This window comes from Rattus norvegicus, chromosome 6, assembly GCF_036323735.1.
Source record: "Rattus norvegicus strain BN/NHsdMcwi chromosome 6, GRCr8, whole genome shotgun sequence".
NCBI lineage: Eukaryota > Metazoa > Chordata > Mammalia > Rodentia > Muridae > Rattus > Rattus norvegicus.
In genome coordinates this window covers 63,995,916-64,009,128 of record NC_086024.1, presented here as the reverse complement: position 1 = coordinate 64,009,128, position 13,213 = coordinate 63,995,916, and the positions used below count along the sequence as shown (strand labels likewise).

The 13,213-nt window shown below is 38.5% G+C and overlaps 1 protein-coding gene and 1 long non-coding RNA gene across 12 annotated transcripts in view; both read right to left on the bottom strand.

Annotated features, from left to right (window-relative positions):
* The window catches only part of Immp2l (inner mitochondrial membrane peptidase subunit 2), an 899,718-nt gene that overhangs the window by 687,778 nt on the left and 198,727 nt on the right, over nt 1-13,213 (bottom strand). The gene's annotated exons all lie outside the window — the stretch shown is intronic.
* The window catches only part of LOC120093204 (uncharacterized), a 111,378-nt gene that overhangs the window by 26,349 nt on the left and 71,816 nt on the right, over nt 1-13,213 (bottom strand). For both annotated transcript variants that reach the window (XR_010052224.1, XR_005486306.2), the window contains one exon: nt 1-13,213. This exon is cut by the window's left edge and continues 26,349 nt beyond it; it is cut by the window's right edge. This is a non-coding gene — a long non-coding RNA (uncharacterized LOC120093204).

Genomic DNA, 13,213 nt, shown 5'->3' with positions numbered 1-13,213 from the left:
TAAATGACTTCACTGAACTATTTCTTATAAATGATGTATATATTAATGTCCCCACTAGATCACATTTTGCTCAATGCTAAATTCTTATCTTTCCCTAAGCACAGTAAGGATTTACTTTTTTTCTTAAATGGAAAGAATCAGCTATCAGTCCATCTAATTGTTCTCTTATGCTCTTCTATCTCCATTTTAATATATCATAAGCCAAATAATCTTTTAAAATATAGTAAATTAAACAACAGAAGAGGATAAAGTGTTTAATAGCAAGTGATAATATGATTCTTCCGTAAATTAAGGTCATTTCTTTCATGGGTGTTGAAAAATATTCTTCAAGAATAATACTGATAGCATTTACAGGTCTCAACATCCATGATGGTCTTCTGAAACTGGGAAAGTAACACTTAACTCATAGGCCTTACCCTGGTCTACTTAGAGAAAATGAATCATTTCTATTGCATCCTCCTTGATGTTGACATCTAAGCATTTTGTTAACTAAAAGCAAAGAATTTCCTCTACTGCCTTTCTGTGTGCCTACCTCAAAGTCATATGGAAATTCCTAGAATGAAATTCAAAAGAATATTTTCTTCATCAAAACTTCTTTCAAGTTTATTTCTTTCCTTAGTAGACTGAGTTCTGTGTGTGTACTGGTTAATACTTTATAAGCTAGGCCACACATGCCAAACACATCAGAGACTTTCATTTCCAGATAGAGTTTTCTGGAGATTGTCGTCATTTTCCATGAGGAAACAAGGATATGCAATGTTCCAGCACATGACCAGAGCAGAGGCGCACAGAAGGCACACGGAGGCAGAACAGAGAATTTTTATTCCAATTCTACTCTCCTCAAAATTTTGGTAAAACAACAAATTAAATAAAATGTATTGCTAATATTAATAACAATAAATCATCTAACATAACTGAGCACTTATGTTAGGATGTTGCTTTTAGGTATGAAGAAGGTAATCAAAATGAATGAAATATAATTTCCATCCTCTATGAATTTTCATGAAAGTCACACCAGTTTAGAGTGTTGAACTAGACCTCTGCAAATGCTAGTAATTAATTTACTCAGGTAACTTGCCTTTTAAATTTCAACTGCTAATGCTGGTTTTTTTTTTTCTCTAAACTTGAATCATGCACACAATTATTTCTTGATTTTCATAGAGTCATAATTATGCAGATGCTAAAACATCAGGTATTATCATTTGTAGCAGGATTTAACTGCAGAAGAATGGTGGTCCTGTGAGAAAAGAATGGAGTCATTGGCTGAAGGAAAGAGAGGGCACTCCACATAGCTACGGGAAGCTATGGAGGAAAATACAGGCCAGGAAACACAGGATTCTACCAGCTCTCTACTAGCCAGCCTGAAAGCAGCTTCTGCCTCAACCTCCCCTCTCCTCTTTTGTTACAGCCTTCTTGATGTGTAAGCCAAAAGGGATGACACTTTTTTTACACAGAATTCAGAATCCCTGTGTTTCACTCATCAAAACTAGAACTCACATCTCATCCACATGAGCTCAAGACTATTTATCCTACAGTGATATAATCTACTTAATCTACTTAATACAATCACTATAACATTTAATAAACTATAGAACATTAATTGTGCATGCATATCCATATTTAATCAAACCTCTTTCTATAATTATTAATGTATTATGTTAACAAAAATTATAAGGCTATGAATCCTTTCAAGTGCAAGGGTCATCTTAGTTTTCTAGGAGGGTAAAGGACAGCATTCCTTCCTCAACAGAGAGAGTACAAGGAGTTTACTAATTACTGAAATCATACACAATTACCCTTAGTAACAAAAGAATTTATCAAAAGAGTTTTATTGATTAAAAAGAACCTTTGACTACACCTCAGTTTAGAAAATTTACTATTTTATTTCTTTTCAACAAAGTATTTTCAGTATACAAAAGCAAGCTTTAATATAATATTTTGATCAGAATAAAAAATTCAAAACACTGACTTCATAGTCACCACAAAGAATTTTGCAGGTCATCCTTTTGATCTATTTTTAATTGTGCCTGAGTCGACACTACACTAATATCTTCTAACAGTTTCCATTTGCTTAGACCAGAACAATGAGCACTGTAATTTTTTGAGGATAATGTGAAGAATGGACCGTGCACTTTGAATCATTATATTTCATATTATTAGATTAGACGGCCAACTATCACATTGTAGGAGATGAAAGTATAACCAGAATTGATGAGGAAATCATAATCCTAAAACTTTTAGCCACAAGCTGTCATTGATTTTGATACTAAAGTAGAAACTCAATACATGTTTCCTCGATTCAGCAAGGAATCGTGATAGACCAGGGAAATGGTGTGTGTGATCTCTTCCAACACAAGAACAGGTAGCTACTCTCCGATGCTTCACTGAAGTGTAGACACTTCCCGATTCAATATGAGAACTGAAAACTGGACCAATTAATCACCCGCATCATTGTATCACCAAGTTCTACTTTTATTCTTGATAAAAACGTGTATGGTTTGACCCATGCAAATTTCAAATGAATGTTAAGAAAATAATTGTTCAAGTAGTGGCTAAAATAACACAGACTATGTAGAGAAAAGCCACCCTCTTCCTTTACTGGATCTAATTATCTCATTATTGTGTTAAACTGAGAACCATGTGCTCCAGATGAGTATACCAGGCACATTATCCATCTCAATTTTGTGTGGCTGTGCCATGTATTGAATCTATCACTGTAAATTTTTTGACTATATGTTTCTGGACAGCTGCTCGCCAGATCCTCAATACTTCTTGTTTGATTTATTAATGGAAAATTGGATCTGATTGGATTACAACTGCTCATTGAAATGATATTTGTTGACTTGAACATCACTTTTACTTCAAGGCAATGGCACTTGACAGGGAATATTATATTTCCCCTTTCTGAACCATTTTTAAAAATAGCTTTTGATATCAACCTATGTCCCATTAAGAACACCAGAATATCCATAATACTGAGATATATGAGCAAAAGCATCAATTCCAGCCATCAGTTACACTTTAAAATCATGGCACAAACACCAGAAGCATAAAAACAAGTGGAATACTAATGCTTGCCAGGTCGGGGTGAAAACTGTTATTTAAAAAATCTTATGCATAAAATACAAAGGTGGCTATGTAGACAGGTAGACTAACAAAAAAAAGATTATAACAGAATGCAGAAATTATGACACTGGGAACACATAATACTTGATTAGCTCAAAGCTGCTGGGAAAAGATAGGCTTGCTACATATTTGTATCTGGGATAGGTAATCTTGTCAACTTGACTACATTCAAAATCACCTAAGAAATGAACCCCTGAGAGAGCCTGTGAATATTTCCAGAAACACCTAACTGATACAGAGTACCCATCCTGAATGAGGGTTGCAACAGCCCAAGAGCTAGAATCCTGGACCAAAAGAAGAAGAAAGCTAGCAGAAGAGTAACTTCCATCTGTCCCCTTCCTGACTAAAGATGCAGGGTCACAGCTATGTCAGCCTCATGCCAAAGGAAGCAGCAGAACTCAGGTGAGCACACCGTCCATTACTGCCCTCCATTACAGCATGAGCCTTCTATGAGGGACTGTTTCATTACACTGTGAGCCTGCCATGATGGGCTGTTTCATTACACTGTGAGCCTGCCATGATGGACTGTTTCATTACACTGTGAGCCTTCTATGAGGGACTGTTTCATTACACTGTGAGCCTGCCATGATGGGCTGTTTCATTACACTGTGAGCCTTCCATGATGGGCTGTTTCATTACACTGTGAGCCTTCCATGATAGGCTGTACCGTTACACTGTGAGCCTTCCATGATGGGCTGTTTCATTACACTGTGAGCCTTCCATGATGGGCTGTTTCATTACACTGTTAGCCTTCCATGATGGGCTGTACCGTTACACTGTGAGCCTGCCATGATTGACTGTACCATTACACTGAGCCATAATGAACAATCCCTTCCTGACACTGCTTTCTTTGAGTCTTTTGTCACAATAAGAAAAGTAACTAATATTCATAAAAGTGCACTCATTTTAATTTCAACGAAGAAAAACAATGATCTGCTCAAGCCTTTCATAATTTCTTGAACAAACTTCTTCAGACAGGAAGAAAAAAAGCAATCTGTGTGCCCTTTCCTACAGATGTCCCTTGTGTTATCTGTAACAGAACTAAAACTTACTTGTTCATCTATGCAATTATCCACCTATATCAAGTACTTCATATGAAAAGTACCTCACAACCGGCATGCACACTGTGACTACTCGACATATTCCAATAAATTCAACACTATTCTAATTTTATCAATGAAGAAAATTTAACTTAGAAAATTTGAAAACTATACACAAAAGCCTTCACCCATCAAATTAGATTCCAGTCTTTATAGTTTGTTCTTCATCTTCCAATCCAGGTTCAGGACCCAAGTGACATAAATGGATCTAAAACTCTTTGGATTTCATTGGTGAAAGACAAAGCTCTGCTCACCATGGCTACCATCATATTCACCAGGCCTCAATCTGCAGAGGGAAAGCAAGTCGGATAATGGTCATCTTGTCTATAGAATCTTGCTAATCGCCTCTAGTCAAAGCAATGCTTGCAGTTAGGAAGATATCGACTCATTTATTAATTTCTTCCTAATGTATTATTTCACATAAATAAATAAAAAATCCATGCACTGTTATCTTGTGAGTTTCACTTTAACGTCTTGAATCTATTTTATCTCACATAGCATTAACTCAAATGCTTGCTTCACATCAGGATTGGAGCGACCTGTGTGAAACTCACCTTACAAGACTCTGCGTTACTGTGCTATTTTTCTCCTTATATAATTTATAATGGCTATAAGCTTCAACCTACATTTCTGCAAAAAAAAGGTGTGTATTAAAATAACACAAATATTATGAAAAATAAGCAAAAGTCTCTTTAGACATAAAAAGATGCAATTTAATATATAAAATGGTATCGTTAACAACTGGAATTCCATAATATTCATAGTTATATATATCATACAACTTATATGATATATAATATCTAATATTCCATAAATTATATCTCTTGGAGACTGCTTTTTACATATAAACTTATCCCCCCCTCTTTTTTACCCCTTCTGGAAACATTTGAATTTCAGATATTGCTACTGACATGATTCCTAGGGCAGTGTTCAGAAGTTCTGAGAGCAGAGGTGTACTCACTAACTTACAGTTGTAAGAGCTGATCCTGTTTAGAATAAAAGGTAGAATACAGATTAAGTCATATCCAAAAATGAATGACATTTCATTTATAAATATGTGCATAAGAATCTCAAAAAAACTATATAAATTAAACCAAATAGTTAAGATATTCCTTCCTGATAAATAGAATGTATTCCAGAATGAAAGTAAATATGAAAATATATATTAAAATAACATAGTGGCCATATTTGATAAACTATGAATATAAACCTATTACTATGCTGAATAATAACTATTAGCAAAGGCTAAAATAGTTAAAGACTAATTTTCACTTAAGATAAACAGAAACAATAACAGACCTCTTAACAACTCTAAAATCAACAAAATGTTAATTCCAGCTGAATAACTCAAACAAATATTATCTTTAATGATAAATAATATTCCGAATTTAAGTCAATAGACCAGAATACAGGATGACCTCACTAAAGGACAAAAAAAATGAAAATATGAGGTTAAGAAGAAAAGGAATTTTGATGAAGAAAGACTAAACTGAAAAGGATAAAAAAGACCTTCAGAATATGCTCAGAAATCACAGTCAACAGGAATTGTTTTTCTGGTGTTCTAGTTTGCTTTCTGTTGCTATGATACAAACTTGACCAAAACCAGCTTGGGAGGAAAGGACTTACTTCATCTTTTATTTTTTCCATCTTTATTAAATTGGGTATTTCTCATTTAAATTTGAAATGTTATTCCCTTTCCCAGTTCCCAGGCCAACATGCCCCTAACCCCTCCCCCTCCCCTTCTATAATGGTGTTTGCCTCCCCATCCTCCACCCATTACCACACTCCCCCAAAGAATCCCGTTCACTGGAGTCCAGCCTCGGTAGGAGTAAGGGCTTCCTCTTACACTGGTGCCCATACTAGGCTATTCATTGTGACCTATGCAGTAGGAGCCCAGGATCAGTCCATGTATAGTCTTTGGGTAGTGGCTTAGGCGCTGAAAGCTCTGGTTGGTTGGCATTATTGTTCATAAGGGGTCTCAAGCCTCCTCAGCTCTTTCAGTCCTTTCTCTGATTCCTTCAATGGGAGTCCCGTTCTCAGTTCAGTGGTTTGCTGCTGGCATTGACCTATGTATTTGCCTTATTCTGGCTGTGTCTCTCAGGAGAGATCTACATCCGGTTCCTGTCAGCCTGCACTTCTTTGCTTCATCCATCTTATCTAGTTTGGTGGCTGTATATGTATGGGCCACATGTGGGGCAGGCTCTGAATGGGTGTTCCTTCAGCCTCTGTTCTAAACTTTGCCTACCTATCCCCTCCTAAGGGTATTCTTGTTCCCCTTTTAAAGAAGGAGTGAAGCATCTGCATTTTGGTCATCCTTCTTGAGTTTCATGTGTTCTGTGCATCTACGGTAATTCAAGCATTTAGACTAATAGCCACTTATCAATGAGTGCATTGAGTTCAGTGGTTTGCTGCTGGCATTGACCTATGTATTTGCCTTATTCTGGCTGTTTCTCTCAGGAGAGATCTACATCCGGTTCCTGTCAGCCTGCACTTCTTTCCTTCATCCATCTTATCTAGTTTGGTGGCTGTATATGTATGGGCCACATGTGGGGCAGGCTCTGAATGGGTGTTCCTTCAGCCTCTGTTCTAAACTTTCCCTACCTATCCCCTCTTAAGAGTATTCTCATGTGTGTTTTTCTGTGTTTGGGTTACTTCACACAGGATGATATTTTCCAGTTCCCTCCATTTGCCTATGAGTTTCATAAAGTCATTGTTTTTGATAGTTCAGTAGTATTCCACTGTCTAGATGTACCACATTTTCTGTATCTATTCCTCTATTGAAGGGTATCTGGGTTCTTTCCAGCTTCTGGCTATTATAAATAAGGCTGCTATGAACATATTGGAGCACGTGTCTTTGTTATATGTTGGAGGCTCTTTTGGGTATATGCCCGAGAGAGGTATAGCTGGATCCTCAGGCAGTTCAATGTCCAATTTTCTGAGGAACCTCCAGACTGATTTCCAGAATGGTTTTACCAGTCTTCAATCCCACCAACAATGGAGGAGTGTTCCTCTTTCTCCACATCCTTGCCAGCATTTGCTGACACCTGAGTTTTTTATCTTAGCCATTCTAACTGGTATGAGGTAGAATCTCAGGGTTGTTTTCATTTGCATTTCTCTTATGACTGAATATGTTGAACATTTCTTTAGGTGTTTCTCAGTCATTCGACATTCCTCAGCTATGAATGCTTTGCTAAGCTCTGAACCCCATTTTTTAATAGGCTTATTTGTCTCCCTGCAGTCTAACTTCATGAGTTCTTTGTATATTTTGGATATAAGCCTTCTATCAGTTGTAGGATTGGTAAAGATCTTTTCCCAATCTCTTGGTTGCTGTTTTGTTCTAACAAAAGTGTCCTTTGCCTTACAAAAGCTTTGTGGTTTTGTAAGATCCCATGTGTCAATTCTTGCTATTAGAGCATAAGCCATTGGTGTTGTGTTCAGGAAATTTTCTCCAGTGCCCATGTGTTAGAGATTCTTCCACACTTTTCTTCTATTAATTTGAGTGTATCTGGTTTGATGTGGAGGTCCTTGATCCACGTCGACTTAAGCTTTGTACAAGGTGATGAGAATGGATTGATCTGCATTCTTCTACATGCTGACCTCCAGTTGAAACAGCACCATTTGGTGAAAATGCTATCTTTTTCCCATTGGATGGTTTTGGCTCCTTTGTCAAGAATCAAGTGACCATAGGTGTGTGGGTTCATTTCTGGGTCTTCAATTCTATTCCATTGGTCTATCTGTCTGTCTCTGTACCAATACCATGCAGTTTTTATCACTATTGCTCTGTAATACTGCTTGAGTTCAGGGATAGCGAATCGTGGGAAGTCCTTTTTATTGTTGAGGATAGTTTTAACAATCCTGGGTTTTTTGTTAAATCCAGATGAATTTGCAAATTGTTCTCCCTAATTCTATGAAGAATTGGATTGGAATTTTGATGGGGATTGCATTGAATCTGTAGATTGCTTTTGGTAAAATGGCCATTTTACTATATTAATCCTGCCAATCCATGAGCATGGGAGATCTTTCCATCTTCTGAGATCTTCTTCAATTTCTTCCCTCACAGGCTTGAAGTTCTTATCATAAAGATCTTTATCTTGCTCGGTTAAAATCACGCCGAGGTATTTTATATTATTTGGGACAATTATGAAGGGTGTCATTTCCCTAATTTCTTTCTCAATTAGTTTATCTTTTGTGTAGAGGAAGTCTAGTGATTAATTTGAGTTAATTTTATACCTAGCCACTTTGCTGAAGATGTATATCAGGTTTATTAGTTCTCTGGTGGAACTTTTGGGATCACTTCAATATACTATCATATCATCTGCAAATAGTGATATTTTGACTTCTTCCTTTCCGATCTGTATCCCTTTGATCTCCTTTTGTTGTCTGATGGCTCTGGCTAGGACTTCGCGAACTATATTGAATAAGTAGGGAGAGAGTGGGCAGCCTTGTCTAGTCCCTGATTTTAGTGGGATTGCTTCAAGTTTCTCTCCATTTATTTTAATGTTAGCTACTGGTTTGTTGTATATGGCTTTTACTATGTTTAGGTATGGGCCTTGAATTCCTGTTCTTTCCAGGACTTTTATCATGAAGGGGTGTTGAATTCTGTCAAATGCTTTCTCAGCATCTAATGAAATGATCATGTGGTTTTTATCTTTGAGTTTGGTTATATAGTGGATTACATTGATGGTTTTCCGTATAGTAAACCATTCCTGCATACCAGAGAAGAAGCCTACTTGATCATGATGCATGATTGTTTTGATGTGTATTCGGTTTGCCAGAATATTATTGAGTATTTTTGCATCGATATTCATAAAGGAAATTTGTCTGAAGTTCTCTTTCTTTGTTGGGTCTTTGTGTGGTTTAGGTATAAGAGTAATTGTGGCTTCATAGCAGGAATTTGGTAGTGCTCCATCTGTTTCAATTTTGTGGAATAGTTTGGATAATATTGGTATGAGGTCTTCTACTAAGGTCTGATAAAATTCTGCATGGAACCCTTCTGGACCTGGGCTCTTTTTCGTTGGGAGACCTTTAATCGTCGAGCCCACCTCAGCCAGCAAGGAAGACGCAACACGGTCGGATTCTTCTCAACAGCCTTTATTGCAGAACCACTTTCATTGCTGATATGGGGACCTCGAGCAGCAAAAGCGCTCGCCTTATATACACTGCAGGCTGGGGCTATGCTACTTGCCCTCCAGGGATTGGTGGAGCATGAATCGCCTCATTAACATAGTACCATCCCGGCCAGGCTGATGCCAGGTTCAAAACCCGCGCATGGGCAGTACTGCTGTGTCACAGGAGGGCACCGGATCACCTCATTATCCTGCCCTAGCAAGGGGACAAGCGTGCGCATGCGCAATAAGTTATTTACACAGACAGGACTGGTTATCAGCGCCATCTTTGTTTTACCGCGCTGCTCACTACATTTAATGACTGCTTCTATTTCCTTAGGAGATATGGGGTTGTTTAAATGGTGTATCTGTTCCTGATTTAACTCCAGTACCTGGTATCTGTCTAGGAAATTGTCCATTTCCTCCAGATTTTCAAGTTTTGTTTAATATAGGCTTTTTTAGTAGGATCTGATGATTTTTTTGAATTTCCTCTGAATCTGTAGTTATATCTCCCATTTCATTTCTGATTTTATTAATTTGGACACACTCTCTGTGTCCTCTTGTTAGTCTGGCTAAGGGTTTATCTATCTTGTTGATTTTCTCAAAGAACCAACTTTTGGTTCTGTTGATTCTTTCTATGGTCCTTTTTGTTTCTACTTGGCTGATTTCCGCTCTGAGTTTGATTATTTCCTGCCTTCTACTCCTCCTGGGTGTATTTGCTTCTTTTTGTTCTAGAGCTTTTAGGTATGCTGTCAAGCTGGTGACATATGCTCTCTCCTCTTTCTTTTCTGCAGGCACTCAGAGTGAAAGACCCCCCCCCCATGAGTCTTAACTCAGAGCTGCAACAGGCTTGAATGAGCCCAGGCACACCCAGATACCTAGGGCCCAGTCACCGTTAAAACTAACAGACCATAAAAGGAAAGGAATGCAGAACAGACCAGGAGTCTGACTCACAGGCCACCTGGCAAGAAGAGATAAGCCCCCAGCCCCCGACATTCAGGACGCCCCAGCCTGCACGTACTCTCTTACCACGTTGCAACCTCATTTGAATATGATTCAAACCTGCCAATATATGTAGCTATACCTTATTACCTCATCATGTGAAATAGCCAATCATATGTGAACATGTCTATGTGCCTTGTTTGAATCCACCAAATCCCCGTAACTATGCATCAGCTTCTGTACGCCCGCTTCTGCTTCCCCAAACCCTATAAAAGCCCCATGCTGGAGCTGCTGGGCGTGCAAGTCCTCCGAAGAGACTCTGTGCCTGCAGGTACCTGTGTTTTCCAATAAACCCTCTTGCTGATTGCATCCGAGTGGTCTCGGCTGGGTCATTGGGCGCTTGGGTCTCCTCCTGAGGGAAAGGTCCTCTCCAGAGGTCTTTCAAGAGCTATGAGTTTTCCTCTTAGCACAGCTTTCATTGTGTCCCATAAGTTTGGGTATATTGTACCTTCATTTTCATTAAATTCTAAGAAGTCTTTAATTTCTTTCTTTATTTCTTCTTTGACCAGGTTATCATTGAGTAGAGCATTGTTCAACTTCCATGTATATGTGGGAGTTCTTCCCTTATTGTTCTTGAAGACCAGCTTTACTCTGTGGTTGTCTGATAGGGCACATAGGATTATTTCTATCTTTCTGTATCTGTTGTGACGGGTTTTGTGCAGGATTACGTGGTCAATTTTGGATAAAATACCATGAGGTGGTGAAAAGAAGGTATATCCTTTTGTCTTAGGATAGACTGTTCTATAAATACTTGTTAAGTCCATTTGGTTTATAACTTCTGTTAGTCTGTCTATGTCTTTGTTTAATTTCTGTTTCCATAATCTGCCCATTGATGAGAGTAGGGTGTTGAAATCTCCTACTATTATTGGCTGAGGTGCAATGTATCCCTTGACTTTTAGTAAGGTTTCTTTTATGTACGTAGGTTCCCTCGTATTTGGAGCATAGATATTTAGGATTGAGAGTTCATCTTGGTGGATATTTCCTTTGATGAATATGAAGTGTCCTTCCTTATCTTTTTTGACGACTTTTGGTTGAAAATCGATTTTATTCAATATTAGAATGGCTATTCAAGCTTGCTTCTTCTGACCATTTGCTAGGAAAGTTGTTTTGTAGCCTTTTACTCTGAGGTAGTGTCTTGTCTTTGTCTCTGAGGTGTATTTTCTGTAGGCAGCAAAATGCTGGGTCCTCATTACATATCCAGTTTGTTAATTTGTGTCTTTTTATTGGGGAATTTAATCCGTTGATGTTGAAAGATATTAAGGAATAGTGATTGTTGCTTCCTGTTATCTTCGTATTTGGAGGTGAGATTATGTTTGTGTGCTTGTCTTCTCTTTGTTTTGTTGCAAGACGATTGGTTTCTTGCTTTTTCTATGGTGTAGCTTGCCTCCTTGCATTGGGCTTTACCGTTCATTATCCTTTGTAAGACTGGATTTGTAGAAAGATATTGTGTTAATTTGGTTTTGTCATGGAATATCTTGGTTTCTCCATCTATGTTAATTGAGAGTTGTGCTGGATATAGTAACCTGGGCTGGCATTTGTGTTCTCTTAGGGTCTGTATGATATCTGTCCAGGATATTCTGGCTTTCATAGTCTCTGGTGAGAAGTCTGGTGTAACTCTGATAGGTCTGCCTTTATGTTTTACTTGACCTTTTTCCCTTACTGCTTTTAATATTCTTTCTTTATTTTGTGCGTTTGGTGTTTTGACAATTATGTGACGGGAGGTGTTTCTTTTCTGGTCCAATCTATTTGGAGTTCTGTAGGCTTCTTGTATATTTATAGGCATCTCTTTCTTTAGGTTAGGGAAGTTTTCTTCTATGATTTTGTTGAAGATATTTACTGGTCCTTTGAATTGAAAGTCTTCACTCTCTTCTATACCTATTAGCCTTAGGTTTGATCTTCTCATTGTGTCCTGGATTTCCTGTATGTTTTGGACCAGTAGCTTTTTCCATTTTACATTATCTTTGACAGTTGTGTCGATGATTTCAGGAATCGTCTGCCCCTGAGATTCTCTCTTCTATCTCTTGTATTCTGCTGGTGATGCTTGTATCTACCGCTCCTTGTCTCTTCCTTTGGTTTTCTATATCCAGGTTTGTCTCCCTTTGTGCTTTCTTTATTGTTTCTATCTCCATTTTCAATTCCTTCACCTGTTTGATTGTGTTTTCCTGTAATTCTTTCAGGGATTTTCATGTTTCCTCTCTAAGGGCTTCTACTTGTTTACTTGTGTTTTCCTGCATTTCTCTAAGGGAGTTCTTTATGTCTTTCTTAAAATCCTCCATCATCATGATCAAATGTGATTTTAAATCTAATCTTGCTTTTCTGGTGTGTTTGGATATTCAGTGTTTGCTTTGGTGGGAGAATGATGGTTGGGCTCTGATGATGCCATGTAGTCTTGGTTTCTGTTGCTTGGATTCCTGCGTTTGCCTCTTGCCATTAGGTTATCTCTGGTGTTACCTTGTTCTGCTATTTCTGACAGTGCCTTGACCGTCCTATAGGCCTGTGTGTCAGGAGTACTGTAGACCTGTTTTCCTGCTGTCTTTCAACCAGTTATGCGAACAGAGTGTTCTGCTCTCAGGTGTGTAGTCATTCCTGTCCACTGGCTTTCAGCTCTCCCTGTGGGTGGGAACCAGAAGGACCTGCCCCTACTTCTCCGTGGTAGCTGTGAGCAGGGGGCCCAGATGGTGCTAGGCATTTTCCTCTAGAGTCAGAAATGTGGGCAGAGAGTAGTCTCCTCTGGTTTCCCAGGCATGTCTGCCCCTCTGAAGGTCTAGCTCTCCCTCCCACAGGATTTGGGTGCAGGGTGCTGTTTGACCCGGTCCATTCAGATCCAGGTGCAGTCTGGACTGCAGGGCTCCTGCAACTTGACTGCCCCTATCTTCCTGT